Below are 17,999 nucleotides of genomic sequence, written 5' to 3'. Positions count from 1 at the left end.
GGGGTGGGGGGGGCGGGGTGTGTGTGTGGGGGGGGGGGGGGGGTGAGGCGAGCACACCGCACTCCCGGCCGTTGTCAGTTTTCGTGACCTGTAGCCGCTACCACTCGGTCAAGTAGCTCTTCACTTTGCGAAGCTCAGTGCACTCCTTACAGCCTTCCCACCAAGGAAACCTCGCTGTCAGTACCGGGAATCTAACGCGGATCTTACGCATGGTAACAAGTGGCCCGGTCCACTCAGCTCCTGAGGCCGCCGTAGCTTCTTAGTATTACCGATGTGAAGTCCTCCAGATTTTCACCACTAACTTACAGTCAGATACTATCGCGTTCTTTCCCTTTATTATAAGCATTATCTTCCGGTTATCCGGGCCTGAGTGGCCGAGCGGTTCTAGGCGCTACAGTCTGGAACCGGGCGACCGCTGCGGTCGCAGGTGCGAGTCCTGCCTCGGGCATGGACGTGTGTGATGTCCTTCGGTTAGTTGGGTTTAAGTAGTTCCAAGTTCTAGGGGACTGATGACCTCAGAAGGTAAGTCCCATAGTGCTCACAGCCATTTGAACCATTTGAACCGGTTATCCACATTTAGACGCTCGAGTTCCGAATGCCCGTGGTCTTGTCTATGCGCAGTGGCTCCCAAGGGCAGTGGGTTTGTGCCGCGGCGTCCAAGCCCCATCGTTGAAATGCTTGTCACTGTATCGTGCCGGTCACAAAGAGTGCGGCTTTGACGCAGCGGCAATCGGCCAGCGTTAGCAAGTTGTCTCGGCGGAATACAGATTCGCCGCTGCGGATGGCGTCACCTTATGGTACACATACGATACGCGCAAACGAAGCGGCGCGGCGGCTGTTGGGAGCGGCCCTAGAGATATTTCCCATTTACAATCACCGCGCCAAGCGTCAACTTCGGTTGCGCGTATAATAACTGCTGTGTTCTCACATTTACAACTCTACCGCCACGACAATCGCGGTACACGAGCAATAGTCACGCCAATGAAGGAAAATAAGGGTAATAATCGTGTGGTCGCAAATTTTTGCACTGTGCTACGTGGGAGTGTCATTTCCTACAAAAAAGGTCCTATTCACTTTTTCGTTAGGACTAATAGTTTCCGCGTTGCAAGGGATAGGAAAATCGCAGATTATTAATCATGTTGTTTTAACGGTACAAAATTAATGTTTATCTTTAAATGATGTGGCAACGGCCTTGCCGCAGTGGATACACCGGTTCCCGTGAGATCACCGAAGTTAAGCGCTATCGGGTGTGGCCGGCACTTGGATGGGTGACCATCCAGCCGCCATGTGCTGTTGCCATTTTTCGGGGTGCACTCAGCCTCGTGATGCCAATTGAGGAGCTACTCGACCGAATAGTAGCGGCTCCGGTCAAAGAAAACCATTATAACGACCGGGAGAGCGGTGTGCTGACCACACGCCCCTCCTATCCGCATACTCACTGAGGATGACACGGCGGTCGGATGGTCCCGATGGGCCATTTGTGGTCTGAAGACGGAGTGCTTTTTAGATGATGTGCGTAAAAACAAGTAAATGTGTGTCCCATGTTTAATAGAGCCGCATTAAGGAAAAAATTGTGTCCTAGTGATGTAACAGGGTGGGGCGGGGGTAGAAGTGCCCGTTATGCGCAGTTCCACTGACGAGGAATTCTTCAGTCCCGTCGTTAAGCTGGTCCGATACTCCGCGGGTTCGTGATCTGATCACTACGTGACGACGCGGAACTGAATCGGACGGCCTCCTCAGATCAGTGAACAGAGCATCAACCCTGAAGCTATTATCTACTACCTTGTGGATCTCGTCCAAAAAAGGGGTGCACAGAGTTTAACGTCCCATCCATTGACGACGAAGTCATTACAAGACGGAGTACCAACTCGAAACGGGAGAAGGAAACTGGTCATGTCGTTTGAAAGGAGCCGGTCCCACATTCGCATTTGCCGTTTTAGGGAAATCACGGGAGACTTACATCTAGGTGGGGTGGGGGTGGGGGGGGGTGAGAGAGAAACAGTAATTCTACCGACCGTCAGTAGAACATCACAACATTGCGTCACGTCTCACTGTTTCATCCGGCCTGATAGCCGAAGACGTTAATGCGCCACTTCTGGGATATGGGGAGCCAAGCCCATCCAGGATGGAACTCGCCTCGCAGATTAAGGACAAGGACTGGCGAGCCAGCCAGGAAGCCAGACTGGATGTAGATTTTACGCGGTTCCCCACATCCAGCTAGGTAAATACTGGTATTTCGAAAACATTTAGAAAACGGTCTCACATTTTAAGATACAAGGTAGAGTCAAATGAAAACCGAACACCTGCCACAACGGGACCGTGGAATTGTTCCATTCAAAAGTAACCACCACACGCGTTATGGCATTATCCCACTGGTGGACGAGACGACCAACTCGCGTTTCGTAGAACGCGGTCGACCGCTGACGGATCCACAACCCCACCAACTCTTGCACTTCGTTGGCCGAGGTGGCCGACCGGTTCTAGGCGCTTCAGTCTGGAGCCGCGCAACCGCTACAGTCGCAGGTTCGAATCCTGCCTCGGGCATGGATGTGTGCGATGTCCTTAGGTTAGTAAGGTTTAAGTAGTTCTAAGTTCTAAGGGGCTGATGACCTCAGAAGTTAAGTCCCATAGAGCTCAGAGTCATTTGAACCATATTTTGTTGCACTTCCTCGTCCAACTGAAGCCGAGAACCATGCATGTCTTTTTCAGGTCGCCAAATTTGTGAGAACCATACGGTAAACGATCAGGGCTGTTCAGACGAAACTGCCGAGTTTGCCAACCAAATCGCTGAAACGTAGCCTTCTTGCGACGTGCTGTGCGGGGTCGGGCGTTAACGTGCTACAGGATAATTCCATACCACAGCATCCTTGGGTATTTTGTCTTTTACGTCGCGTCACAGTTGATGCAAAGTGTGTTCATAGCGTTGTGCATTAATTTTGTGGTTCCTCTCCAGAGGAACTCGGTCGAGCCCTCTACAGTCGAAGGAGGACAGGAGGTCGTCATTACCTTACCGGAACGTTGTGTCAATAGCTTTGGATTTCTTTGGTATGGTAAATGTGGGGTGTTTCCACTATTGGCACTGCCGTTTGCCCTCGAGCTGTCGTGATTTTATGTCAAAGTGACCGAATTAAGTTTCGTAAGTTCGATTTTTGCGGAATCCAATTCGCTTTCTGTTTTTGCAACAAAATCGCAGTACTTATGACTCCCGTTCGAAATTGGAGACACGAGACAATTCTTATACTAAGTTGCACAACATTTCGTGGTGTGGACATATTGGCATGTATAGCCCCCAGTTATCGTTTGGTTCTTATTATTTTTATTACGGAAAAGTTGTTGCACCAGACTGTAGACTTTCACGTGGCATGATGTTTGTGGGTAGTTAATAATTCAGAATATGAATATCGCAACAAGAAGAAGTTGGTTATCAAAGAGCTGACCAAAAAATATTCAGTACCAGTGGATGATGCTGGCAAAAAACATTCTGTCTTCAGCGTCGAAAATTACTGCCGAAACGATGCCCTTTCACAAACAAAGAGCTGACCAAAAATATTAAGTATCAGTGAGTGACGTTGGAAAAAAGAAACATGTCTTCTACTTTGATAGTCAAATCCCCAAGATTGGCAAAGTTTTACAGAAGTTCGAAATATAGCGCGTAATTCAATGCGAGATGCTTTTAATAATTTCCACAACGAAATTCTGTCTCGAAATCTGACAGAAAACCCAAACAGATTCTGGTCATACATAAAGCGCACCAGTCGCAAGACGCAGTCAATACCTTCACTGCGCGGTAACAACGGTGAAGTCACGGATGATAGTGCCACTAAAGTAGAGTTATAAAACACGGTTTTCCGAAACTGTTTCACCAAAGAAGACGAAATAAATATTCCTGAATTCCAATCAAGAACAACTGCCAAGATTAGAAGCATAGAAGTAGATATCCTCGGTGTAACAAAGCAGCTTAAATCACTTAATAAAGGCAAGGCCTCCGGTCCAGATTGTGTACCAGTCAGGTATGCTGATAAAATAGCTCCATATTTAGCAATTATATACAACCACTCGCTCACAGAAAGATCCGTACCTAAAGATTGGAAAATTGCTCAAGTCACACCAATACCCACCCACCTACATAGGGAGAAATGATCATCGCGATAAAATAAATCAGGACTCGCACAGAAAAATTTAACTGCTCGTTTTTCCCGTGTGCCGTTCGAGAGTGGAACGGTAGAGAGACAGCATAAAGGTGGCTCATTGAACCCTCTGCCAGGCACTTTATTGTGAATAGCAGAGTAATCACGTAGATGTAGACGTAAATTACTGCAGAAACGAGGCCCTTCCGCGAACAATTCACATTTCCACCATCGTCTAGTCTTTCGATTTATGTCGCTATCTATTCTCACTGCACAAGCCGCTATCCCAACAAGGAAGGCCATATTTCGCAAATATCAAGGAACAAGGCATTCAAAAGTGTACACGACACAAAGTATCTAGAGTTCTAGACTGTCTTTATACAGTGTCTGGCTACATTTCTACAGACAGTCGCTCTACAATGTCTGTAGCAAATTGTTCTATTCTGTGTACAAGTGTGTTCTTACAATTACATTTCCGTTGCTGTGGAACCTGTTTCGCTCTCGGTGCAATACGGACGAGTGCAGGTGTAACCGGCAGGTGTAACCACGCCAAGGTGACGACCTGTTATTAGCATTGCGGGACTTCCCGCTTGCGCAAGTCGCTGTCGGTCTGTCGTTCCCTACTAAGTGTCCTATTGGCGAAAACACACACGCTTATCGTGCGACGACCGCCGCGCGGCCTGAATGCGTTCGCGCGCGTCTCGGCAGAACAAAAGGCCGCCGTGGGACGCCTCGCTTGTTTCGCCTCTGTTGACATTTGCCCCTCCTGCCACTTCTTCTCATACACACACTGCACAGCATGCGCAGCCACAAATTAAACTGAGGACAGCTACAGCAACGCGCATTGTCTGACCGTTTCTTACGCAACCCTGTGCTTACATAACGACATATTATTCACTTGTGTTCTCTTTTTTGGATACCCAACTGCTATAAAAGTATTGCACTAAAGGCACTTCCGTGTTCGAGGGCAGTAAAAGGTAGCGTTCCGGGCTTATCAAACCATGTTATTACAACTTTCTTTCTTTCACTTACGCCATAGTCCCGCAGCGATCTCACGGTCGGCGTGGTTACAACGGATTTGGCAATGTTAGTCGTTGGGATGGCCGGATGCTCTTCCTGCCGCCATCCCGTACCCCCCCCCCTCCCCCCGCCCCCCAGGACGGAATCAGTGTACCCCAACTGTCTGCGTCTAGTGTTAATCGGGAAATAGTGCGGACGTGTTTCAAATGTCTGCGACGCGTGGAGTTGAGGCGGAACGTGGGGACCAGACCGGTATTCACCTAGCGGGATGTGGAAAACCGCTAAAAACCACACCCAGGCAGGGCCGACACACCGGCCCTCGTCGTTAATCCGCCAGGCGGATTCGATCCGGGACCTGCGCGCCTACCCGAGTCCAGGACGCAGCGCGTTAGCGCTCTCGGCTCCCCTGGGGAGTAAACCATGTTATTACACAGTCCGTCCAAAAAGTTCCGAGGTAGATTTTACATTTGGCGTACAAGCGACATCAGCGCAGTAACTACAGTAGCAGGTTGAACTACGAATAACAACAGTGAGCAAGAGAAATACATTCGACCAGGTAGTTGTGAGCAGGCAGTGTTAAGGTCAGATGAAGGGCAAAACTGCGAAATAATCGCATCTTTTGCATAATTTATTAGATTGATTGTTTAAGAATAAGATCGCAACCTTTCATAATCGGATTCCGGCTAGAAATATGTTTTAAAACAGTCTGTTTGGGCGTCTGCGCCTGCCACGCCCCCTTTCCTACGTTGTGATCCACACCTTCTCTACGCTAGAAATGTTTTGTGCTTCAATTTTTCAAAAAATGTTCAAATGTGTGCGAAATCTTATGGGACTTAACTGCTAAGGTCATCAGTCCCTAAGCTTACACACTACTTACCGTAAATTATCCTAAGGACAAACACACACACCAATGCCCGAAGGAAGATCTCGAACATCCGCCGGGACCAGCCGCACAGTCCATGACTGCAGCGTCTAAGACCGCTCGGGTAATCCCGTGCGGCTTTAATTTTTCGTTCACACAGTCTAAACATACCTCAGATGAGTCTAGAAGGCTGTGAGGAAGGTCAAATGGTTAAATGGCTCTGAGCACTATGGGACTTAACATCTATGGTCATCAGTCCCCTAGAACTTAGAACTACTTAAACCTAACTAACCTAAGAACAGCACACAACACCCAGCCATCACGAGGCAGAGAAAATCCCTGACCCCGCCGGGAATCGAACCCGGGAACCCGGGCGTGGGAAGCGAGAACGCTACCGCACGACCACGAGATGCGGGCTGTGAGGAAGATTACCTTCGCTTGCTCCTTTGTTTACAATGTCGTTTGTTTGAATAACATGTGCTATAAACTTATTTCAGTGTTTAGTTTTGCACATGTCAACCTGTTTTGCTCGAACTGGGTCGTAACAGTGGACGCATATTCAAAAACGTGAGAAAGTCTCAAATCCCGCGAGTAAAAGCTGCAGGAAACTTAAAGAACTGTGTTACAGATGCTGCTCCTAAGTGTGAGAAACAATTATTTTCGACAAAGTCACTGACCTAATCTACAGGCAGAAGCCAGTGGTGGCAGCCATAAAGCCACAAACATGGTTTACCACTTGCTATTTCAGGTGTTATGAAACCAGCTTTCAGATACCAGGCCACTCCCAAACTGCTTAAAAACTGTGTAAGTGGGAAAACACAGAATACAAATGAGAGCTACAATGCGTCGATCAAAACAGTATTCGTGTCACTGTTGCGTAGATGACTGCATGTGATGCCTGTTTAGTGTTCAGTGGTGGAAACGTAGGTAGGATTAAGTGCTTGCAGAGATTAGGCTTCCACCCGGGCGCATTCACGCTTAAGATACTCAGAAGCATCGATGGAGCGCGACTGGACAAAGCTCAGGCAGAAAATTTTAGATTTTGATTTGTCTGCATCTATGTAGCCAGGAAATGCAATATCTGGTCTGGCTGCCTATACGTTATAAATTATAACTATGATACTGCTGGCACACAACTCGACAGAAAACTAAGAGTCACATTGAACAGAGCTTACACTGTGCATGGGCGATGTGCGGACTCTCCTTACAAATGGCGTGCTACAGAGTCTCCGGTTTGTGACTGTGGGGCACCGCACCAGGCAGTCAAGCACGTTAGAGATGACTGCCCCTTGCGTTCTTACCAGGCGAGTTGAAGCGACCTCATGAAAGCTGATGATACGGCTCTTACCTGGCTTAGGAACTTAGATATTGACATTTAGTCTTATATGCAGTACTATATTTTCATATTCCTGTTACACATAGTATTACTGATCTTATATACCTGTATTTTTAAACTGCATGTGAGCCATACGAATAAATAAAATAAAAATCAGGCAGCAGAAGAAAAAAAAAAAAAAAAACGCAAAAGCTGGCTAGGCAAAAGAGGAAGGGGAAGAGAATGCTCCAAAAAGACGAGAAACAGATTAAAGATTATGGATGTGGACACATTAGTCACTAGAGGTATAGCGATATTGTCAAAAATTGAAAATAAAAACTTTAAATGAGAATTGCCGTAAACTGAGGTTTTGAGCTATTACGTATATTTTCTCAGGAAAGCCAACATTCTGAAATTTGGGATTACTTACTGAATACTGCTGTGCAGTACATTTTCGTTATCTTTTCTCCGAGAAAAGATTTCCATTAAAATCTGAGAAAACTAAAAAAATAATTTAAAAGCAGCTATGACCTTAAAACAAAGATCCGTTCCACGTTTTATTGCCCTCTTATGCCGATGTAAACTGCGAAATTCCAGTTTTATTGTTTGGTTAGGTTACTAGAAAAAGGTACATTATAGAAACAATGATAATTAAAAATTCAAATCCTTATAAAATGTATGTCGATATGCATTTTCAAACAAAAATTGGATAGAATACGAAGCATTATGTTGTACATAGTAGTCTCAAGTTTTACTATTTTAGCTGTACCATTTTTGGAGATGTATGTTTAAGTACAAGAATGCATTTTGCCCTACGTCTGTCCTATACTACTGGACGTGCGACCTGTAGTGGATCAACGTCGTTGGGTCACAAATCGCAGTGGGACAACGTTCCTACATCAAGTGTTGAAGACATTCTCCAGAATGTTTCGAAGAAGAGAAAAGTGTGTGCAAAGTCTGCCTCGCACTCCTTGACTCCCGAACAACAGCAAATGGTTCAAATGGCTCTGAGCACTATGGGACTGAACTGCTGTGGTCATGTCCCCTAGAACTTAGAATTACTTAAACCTAACTAACCTAAGGACATCACACACATCCATGCTCGAGGCAAGATTCGAACCTGCGACCGTAGCAGTCGCGCGGTTCCAGACTGTAGCGCCTAGAACCGCTCGGCCACTCTGGCCGGCGAACAATAGCAGCGACTCGTGAACTTCTGCCGCTACTCTATTCAAATGCAAAACGCAGACAGTTCTTCTCTGGAGAAGAAGGAGTTTTCTGACCGTTTCACGTGGTTGTATGATCGTGCTGTGCGTTCTACTCAAGTGGGGGAGGGGGAGACTATGTTGAACAAACACTTGTAGTATTTATGGCACCATCTTAACGTTCCTCTATTATTTACGAGGGGGCCTTCAGTAAATAATGCACCACATTTTTTTTCTGAAAGCAGGTTGGTTTTATTCAGCGTTCCAATACACCATTTGATTCCTCATTCTTTTGGCTGCTAAGTCCTATTTTTCAACATAATCTCTGTTCAATGTGACGGTCTTACGCCACCTTATTGGGAGGCACTGTAAGCCCACGTAGTACCACGTGGAGCCAACGTCTTGCTCTCTGTGATCCACACACTGCTTCCTGTGGAGCGTATCCTTCAATGGGCCAAACCGATGGAAGTCGGAAGGCGGAAGATCCGGGCTGTAGGGTGCATGAGGAAGAAAAGTCCAATGAAGGTTTGTGACCTCCTCCCGGGAGTGCGAACTTGCGTGAGGCCTTGCGTTGTCATGAGAAGGAAAAGTTCGATTGCATTTTTGTGGCGACGAACAAGCTGAATTCGTTTCTTCAACTTCCTAAGGATAGCACAACACACTTTCGACTTGATCGTTGCACAATGAGGGACGGCATCAAACAGAGTCCCAGAAAACCATCGCCATGACTTTAGCGGCTGTGGGTGCGGCTTTAAACTTTTTCTTCGGAGGTTAGGTGGTGTGGCACCGCTCCATGGATTGCTGTTTCATTTCCGGTTACAAGTGATGAACCCATGTTTCATTGCATATGACGATGTTCGACAAACAATTGTCACTCGCAAGCAATTCCGCACTGGTGGTCCTTCGTTGCTCATTTTGGTCTTCTCTTAGGAACCCAGCAGATACACGCCCTTGAGCCCTTGAGTATCCCAACCGGTGAGCGAGTGTGTCGGAATCACCAACTGAGACGTCCAGTTGTGCAGCCACGTGCTTGAATGTAATCCGTCGATCACCTCGAATGAGTGTCCGAACATTTCAACATTGCAGAAGTCACAGTGTGTTTGGGAGACCACACAAGTTTGCGAAATCTTTTGGCGATGATGACATAGGCCTCGCCCAACGACTTACAGTGGTTTTGTTAACTGCCAGGTACCCGTAGACATATTGTTAGCGCCTGTGAACATCAGCATTGCTCTGGTTTTCCGCCAAATAAAACTCAATGACAGCTGTCTGCTTGGAACGCACCTCAGTTACAACACGCCATTTTGAAGGGTACGAATAGCGCTGTCACCTATGGCCAGTTCATGAACTTACAGGGGCTCAAGCGGGAATATTCCATGATTTTCCACAACAAATTCCGCATTTTTTCAAACGAAATAGGCAGAAGAAAAAAACAAGTGTTGCATTGGTTCAAATGGCTCTGAGAACTATGGGACTTAACAGCTGAGGTCATCAGTCCCCTAGAACTTAGAACTACTTAAACCTAACTAACCTAAGGACATTACACACATCCATGCCCGAGGCAGGATTCGAACCTGCGACCGTAGCGGTCGCGCGGTTCCAGACTGAAGCGCCTACAACCGCTCGGCCACTACGGCCGGCAAGTGTTGCATTACTTATTGAACTTCCCTCGTATTAATCCAGCCTCGAAACCTTTGTAGTGTACTGCTGAGAGTGTTGTAACCCTCTGCCTGTCGGATGACAACACTAAATAAGGGTACGTAACCCCCTGCAGCTTCTGCACCAGCGCCCCAAAACAGTTTCCCCTTGTCTGCCACAATCCTCATCAACAACGCAACGAAACTGGATGGTAAAGACTCACTTCTAAACTGTCTTCAATCGTAATCACCAACGAAGTATTACACTTTCCACACATTCGTTATATCGTCTGCACTCAACACTTAATCAGTCCCTTCGGAAAAGATTTCGTCCCTATTTGCGAATTAAAGTTACGTTTTTTAAACACTGTCTTACGCCAAAACACGAAGTATTTCTATTTAACATTTTGAACATTCCTTTATCCAAACGTATTTCGACATCCATGTGTCATCTTCTGTGGGTCTCCATTTATTTCTGAAATTATAGCCGCGCGGGATTACCCGAGCGGTCTAAGGCGCTGCAGTAATGGACTGTGCGGCTGGTCCCGGCGGAGGTTCGAGTCCTCCCTCGGGCATGGGTGTGTGTGTTTGTCCTTAGGATAATTTACGTTAAGTAGTGCATAAGCTTAGGGACTGATGACCTTAGCAGTTAAGTCCCATAAGATTTCATACACATTTGACATTTTTTTGGAAATTATATTACTTGGCTTGTTTTTATGCCTTTTTTATCGTTTTGACAGCACGTCACGTCATTTCATGTGTTTCGTCCAGGTGTGCGTCTCTTGCGGGTTGTAAACACCGAAAACATATGCTGTCAAAACGATTAAAAGGCATAAAAACAGGCCAATTTAACAAGTGATGTAATATCATAAATAAATCGAGATACCATAGAAGGTGACACATATATATCGAAATATGCGTGGGTAAACTGAAATAAATTGTTTTTTGCGTAATCCGCAGTTTAAAAAACACGAATGTAAACATGTGTTCGGCAGAGGCGTCTGCTCTTGTTTGGGTTCGATTACTATGCGGTAGTTACGTTAAAGTAATCTTACGCAAGACAAGTGAGTTAACACAAGTGTCTTTTTACCTTATCCGATGACACGCATGTTCTCATAGTGTGCTCTTTTTCTGTTTACAGTAGGAATAACAATCACCCGAATACTCTTAAAAATATCCATCACAAAGATTGGCAAATTCAAATGCCAATAAGAGAAATCAGTGTTTCAGTTCCGTATTAATAACGCATCTTCTGTAATATGAAGTCCGGACTTCTAGCAAGGTGGTACCTATCAGTGAAAATGGGGATGAAAATATTCCACCGTTCTTATTAATCCTGCAGCTAGCAATATTATCTTGAGTATATTTGGGCAGTCTTTCGTTTCAGTATTATCTGTTTTCCACAGATCTTTTTTAGGACCTATCAAGCTCACTGAATTACAGTATTACCAACCGGCAATTATGTTCCCACAAAAGTCGGTTAACCGACATTAATAATAACCTGAAGGCATTATGCAGACGATGAAGTTATCTATAAGAGTAATGTCTCGTTAAGTTCAGTCAAGTAAAATTCTTCAAAGGACACCATGGCCTTTTTCTGTAAAATTATGTTGTTAAATACGAATATTGCAGCTTCGATCGCGTGGCCATTATCAAGTGGATTACTGCGAAATTGTGCATCAGCGCATGTCAAGCCATTAAAAATATGACAGAGTAATCGCACTGGGGAAAACTGGGGAACGGGGGGATCTACAATGGGACGTGAATTCCGAACCACGTTTAGTTCCCGCAGAATTCTCAGATCACTGTGGGCGAAGGTTATGTTTATGGCAGAATGAAAAATTCTCTGCCCCAAACGGGAGACGATCCCGTGAGCTTTCGGTTTCTAGACATGCACTTTGCCACAAGACCACCAGGTTCCGCTAGTTTCTACGATGTCGTGTGACTAGGGCCTCCCGTCGAGTAGACCGTTCGCCTGGTGCAAGTGTTTAGATTTGACGCCACTTCGGCGACTTGCGCGTCAAGTTTCTACGGTGAAGTCCTATCTGAAAAAAAAAAAGCTGCTCAAATATGGAGTCAGACCTTGATAAGCTTTTTTCAAAAAGCGGAGCAAAGACTGGCAATTAGCTTCAAAGTTCGGAAGTGTAAAATTTTATATTTCACAAAATATATGTTATGACTATAATATCAATAAGCCATAATTGAAACCAGTCAACTCAAGGAGACGTACTTGTGCGTCCAATCCCAAAATATTACTAAAGTGTGTGAATCCATATCAGATGGGAATCACAGGAGATACTGAATGTATCGAAAAGACAGAACAATTCTACATCTACATATATACTCCATTAGCCACCATGCGGTGTGTGGCGGAGGGCACAATTCGCGCCAAAGTCATATTCCCCCCCCCCCCCCTCCTCTGTTCCACTCGCGGATCGCGCGAGGGAAAAACGACTGTCTGAACGCATCAGTACGAGCTGAAAGTTGGTGGTAATAATACATGCTCTGCATCCTAGGTGAAGATCGGATTTCGGAATTTAGTGAGTAGCCCCTTCCGATTAGCGCGCCGTCAATGTGCAAGAGTGTCCCACTTCAAACTTTCTATGAGATTTGTAACGCTCTCGCGATGGCTAAATGTACCAGTCACGAATCTTGCCGCTCTTCTTTGGACCTTCTCAATCTCTTGAATCAGACCCAACTGGTAAGGGTCACATACAGACGAACAGTACCCCAAGACTGGACGAACTAACGTATTGTAAGCTATTTCCTTTGTTGAAGGTCTGCATCGCTTCAGGATTCTACCAATAAACCTCAATCTAGATTTCGCCTTACCTGTTACTTGTGTTATCTGATTATTCCATTTGAGGTCATTTCGAATAGTCACACCGAGATACTTGACGGACGTTACCGCTTCCAAAGACTGGACATTTATTTTGTACTCGTACGTTAGTGGGGATTTTCGCCTTGTTATACGCAGAAGGTTACACTTACTAATATTGAGAGGCAACTGCCACTCATTACACCACACATTTATTTTCTGCAAATACTCATTGATTTGTTCACAACTTTCGTGTGATACTACTTTCCTGTAGACTACAGCATCATCGGCAAACAGACTAAAGCAGCTGTCAATACCATCAACCAGATCGTTTATGTAAATCGTAAAGAGCAGAGGACCTATTACGCTGCCCTGGGGCACACCTGAAGTTACGCTTGTTTCTGTTGAAGTCACCCCGTTCAGGACGACATACTGCTTCCTGTCTGTTAGAAAACTTTCTATCCAACGGCATATGTCATCGGATAGACCGTAAGCGCGCACTTTTTGTAGCAAGCGGCAGTGCGGAACTGAGTCGAACGCCTTTCGAAAGTCGAGAAATATGGCATCATCCTGGGAGCCGGTATCTAGAGCCTCTTGTATATCATGCACAAAGAGGGCCAATTGTGTCTCGCATGACCGCTGTTTCCCAAAACCGTGCTGGTTTCTGCAGATGAGCTTCTCAGAGTCTAGAAAGGTCATTACGTCTGAACACAAAATATGTTCCATGATTCTGCAACAAATCGATGTTAGTGAAATTGGCTGGTAATTATGCGCATCCGATTTTCTACCCTTTTTATAGATTGCTTTGACCTGGGCCTTCTTCCAGTCCCGTGGAACTTTCTGCTGTTCCAATGGTCTCTGATAGATGATGGATAAGAATGGTGCTATATTTGTAGCATAGTCAACATAAAATCTTACGGGGATACCGTCTGGGCCAGATACCTTCCTGGCGTTTAAGGATCTTAACTGTTTTACAGTCCCAGATACACTAAACATTATGTCAGTCATCCTTTCGTTTGTTCGATAATTGAAAGGGGGAATGGTGCTGCAGTCCTCTACCGTAAACGAATTTTTGAAAGCTAGGTTCAGAATTTCGGCCTTCTGTTTATCATCATCAGTTACATTACCCGTACTGTCAGCAAGAGAAGGTATTGAATTATTTGTAGCGTTCATAGCTTTTACGTACGACCAAAATTTTTTGGGGTTATTTTTAGAATCTGCAGATAAAATATTGCTTTCAAATTCGTTAAAAGAATCTCTCATTGTCCTTCTGACAGCTGCTTTCATTTCGCATAATATCTGTTTGTCGGTAGGGCAGTGACTACGTTTAAAACGACAGTGCAAAATTCTCTGCTTTCTCAACAACTTCCTAATATGTTTGTTGTACCAAGGTGGCTCCTTTCCCTCACTTATACTTTTGCTAGGTACATATTCCTCTAGCACATGGTGAACAATACCTTTAAATTCCGACCAAAGATGCTCAGTATTTTTGTGTCCCAATTTTATTTGCTTTCCCAAACAATAAAACTCTACACTGTTTCATTGATTTTTTTTTTCAACTCCCACTGACATGGAAGCCAAGACATTATGGTCGCTAATACCTTCTTCTAGATTAACTTCCAAAAAAAGATCAGGTCTGTTTGACGCCAAGACATCTAATATGTTCCCATCTCGAGTTGGTTTTCTAACCAATTGCTCAAGGTTGTATCTTGAGAGCACTCCTAGAATAACTTCACACGAATCTTTGCTTCTGCCCCCTGTGATAAACGTGTCAATGGATGCTATTAAAGTCTCCACCTATAACTAACGGATAATTTGGATATTTACTTCCTATATACTCAAGACTTTCCCAGAAACGTTTTGCGACGTTTGTTGCGGATGCTGGTGGTCTATAAAAACATCCTAATACAACGGTCATCCTAATACAATTGGTCATACGTCTGCTTGACTCATGGGTGAGCGTTACAGAAATGCCGAAAAACCTGAAGTAGCAGACGTATGAAGATAAGATGTCAATTACTTCGCAAAATGCATGTCATAAAGTTACAGGGAACAGTGTAAAATTAAGAATATAACATTACACTACAGCCCTTATGTCTTGCTCCCATAGGGCTCACGAGGACAAGGTTGGACTAAAAACAAGATTAGATGCACGAGGGCATTTAAAAACCATTCTACTTCGCTCCATGTGCGAATGGAGCGGGAGGAATCATTAGTATATGGTACAATGAGAAGAAAACTCTGCCATGCTCTTCAGAATGGTTTGCAGCGAATGGATTCAGATGAAATAACTGTGACTGTATTTCTCATTTTTCATAATTAAATCTGAGCAATTGGAACATGTATTTATCCAAACATTTTCGATAAGCAGTGACCTATTTACCATCAATTTCAAGAAATGCGCGTTTCTATGTCATGATAATGTGTCGCTGACATTCTGCAGGTGGATACAATTCTTTAAGTACAATGTTTCCGATGATAGTCCAATCACGACAACAGTCACTGCAATCTTTTTCGCTTTCGCTTTGAACTACGTATTGAGTGAAAAGTAACAGTCCAATCACGACAACAGTCACTGCAATCTTTTTCGCTTTCGCTTTGAACTACGTATTGAGTGAAAAGTAACATTATTTTCCAGTGGACAGCGTGTCCAGGAAATTATATTGTCCTCGTTGATGTTATCTCGCTATTGCGCTATAAAATTATGCCATCACTGATATTGTTGGACCAGGTGAAGGTTGGCGAATCTCGCACTGAAGTTTTAATGAACGCACTGCAACATCTCGAAACGTTTTGAGACAGACGCTTCCTATGAAAATGACGGTCTTCTTATCAAATAAACGTCAGTCGATGTTTTGAACTACTATTGTTGCAAGTATTACAGCCTGCTGTGCATAAAATAAGATTAATAACTCTGTGTATGACAGAAGTGTTCAGTTATTGCATGGTATATCACCAAATGCAAATAATTTTCTCTCGGGAGCTACATTTATTTCCCTATCCTTCGGAAATTAGTGACAACGCTTTTGAAACTCAGCCAGAGATTCAGGCAACAAATTTACAGATTCAGACATTAAGACACCAAATATTTGGAAGATAGATAATCTGAGCGTTTCTTTCCAGCATCTCAGTACCGCGCTGACGTACGCATGGCTGTACCTGATTGTTGTTTGCAGATCTAACCAAAGATGTAGCTTAAAGTGCGTCGGCTGAGATAAAAATACTTACCGTGATTACTGGCAGTACTTCCAAGATGCACGCAAAAACCAGCTTAGGGAAGGAGACGAACACCTCTCCACACAACACTTCGCTCTTCACGACTGACAACTTTTCTAAAGGTTAGCTGCAGGTTCCCCCCTCCTGTCTTCTGCCTTTATCGTCCTTCAAACACCTCCAGCGGAAAGACTGCACACTCCGCCCGCCGTGCTATGACGGACGCAATTTCCTATTACGCAGCGCACCTTTCACACGTCGCGCAAACAAACACAACAGACGATGTTTTTTTTCTCTCTTTTCCTTTGTCAATACCGGTTTTTTTTTCTAGTGTGACTACTGACGTGGCTACGCAGGGGAATTTCAAACCATAGATGATCACGCATAGCGCACTGGCTCAGAACGCTACCATCTTTGCTCAGTGTTTGGTTCCGGCGGTATATAAGAAACTCTTAAGAGTTCACACCTTATCGCCACAGAACCAGTCAAAAATGACACGGAACTAAAGCTAAATAAAAACAAATATGTTGAAGGTAGCACCTAAATACGTTAATACTTCTTAACAAAACTCAACTCTAGTTTCAAACTCACAGACGTTGACGATGACGCCTGAATTAAGGCCTACTACGTAAACCCTGGTTTCCTAGCCACTTGACTTTGTTGTCACAACCTCATACCTCTGTTTCTCTTGTTTTTCGTAGAAAGTCTCACCGTCAATTTCGGGGCCATTAATAGTTGAACTATTAACGGAAAGCTTTTGGCGCTGTTCACCAGTCATCTGAACTTCATTTTGTATTTGACTGCAGATCGTGCCCATTTGTATACTCTTCTCCTCGCAGCTTGTACTGCCCATCAGAAATTTTCAAATCATTAACTCATGAAGTATCTTGCCCCACAGTTCAAAAGCTTTTCGGAGCGAATCATTTCTAGTCAACTGCAGGCATGCGCATGCACGGGAACAGTCTGCTTTGAGATCGTCATCTTCTCTTAAGTATTTCAGTTTAAGGCAGTCTCATTATCGCTCTCTTTGTTTTCATTTCGTTAATGTTGTAAGCACACAGTGTTTGATTATGAGCGTTCATTCGATATTGCTGTTGTCTGTGAAATTATAATCGTCGTTTTTTGTTGTTATTTTTTTCTTTCATTTTCTTGTAACATGGCATGCAGTTACGCAATTTCATTAATTAGTAATCCGGACAAGATAGTCCACAATGGATATAATTGATGTTCTATAACAATTTCTGTGGTATTGCGGAATTACGTCCGCTATTGTCATCTCTGTCGTGCTTAAACAGAAAGCAAAGACTTGGCGTCTACCTTCGACAGCTTGTCAACTCAGGTTTTTCAGCATTTCCATGACATTCTACCGTGACTCAATCCATCCTGTGACCATTTGAACCACTCTTCTTTGCATACGCTCGATATACTTTGTTGGCCCTATTTGATACAGGCCACTTGTACTTCAGGGATGGGACGCGAGAGCATTCGTAAGCAGTCTCCTTTGAAGCCTGACTGCATTTTCGCAGTATCCTGCTAATAAACCAAGTTTACACTTGTCTTATCTACGAATGAGCCTACGTAATCATTAATTTCATTATCCCTATAAAATTGAAGAGATTGAAAAACTCAGTCCACCAGTTGAAGACCATAGGTTTATGTAGCCCTTGACTTAGGCTTCGATATTTATAAAAACATCTTCTTAAGAAGGAGTGGGCCTTGTTTTTATAAATATCGAAACCTAGGTCAAGGGTTAATTAACCTTTGGTTTGCAACTGGTTGGCTGATTTCTCTGAAGCGCAGCCATG

At 44.4% G+C, this 17,999-nt stretch overlaps 1 protein-coding gene across 1 annotated transcript in view; it reads right to left on the bottom strand.

The window, feature by feature from the left end:
- The window catches only part of LOC126167194 (leucine-rich repeat-containing protein 15-like), a 151,300-nt gene extending 134,939 nt beyond the window's left edge, over window positions 1-16,361 (bottom strand). Inside the window, exon 1 of the mRNA XM_049920458.1 lies at window positions 16,210-16,361. The gene's annotated coding sequence lies outside the window, so the exon portion shown is untranslated. The remainder of the gene's footprint in view (window positions 1-16,209) is intronic.
- Window positions 16,362-17,999: the final 1,638 nt, after the last annotated feature.

The sequence above is a fragment of the Schistocerca cancellata genome, chromosome 1 (assembly GCF_023864275.1).
Source record: "Schistocerca cancellata isolate TAMUIC-IGC-003103 chromosome 1, iqSchCanc2.1, whole genome shotgun sequence".
NCBI lineage: Eukaryota > Metazoa > Arthropoda > Insecta > Orthoptera > Acrididae > Schistocerca > Schistocerca cancellata.
Note: the sequence above shows the minus strand (reverse complement) of the source record. Positions and strands in the feature narration are given on the sequence as shown.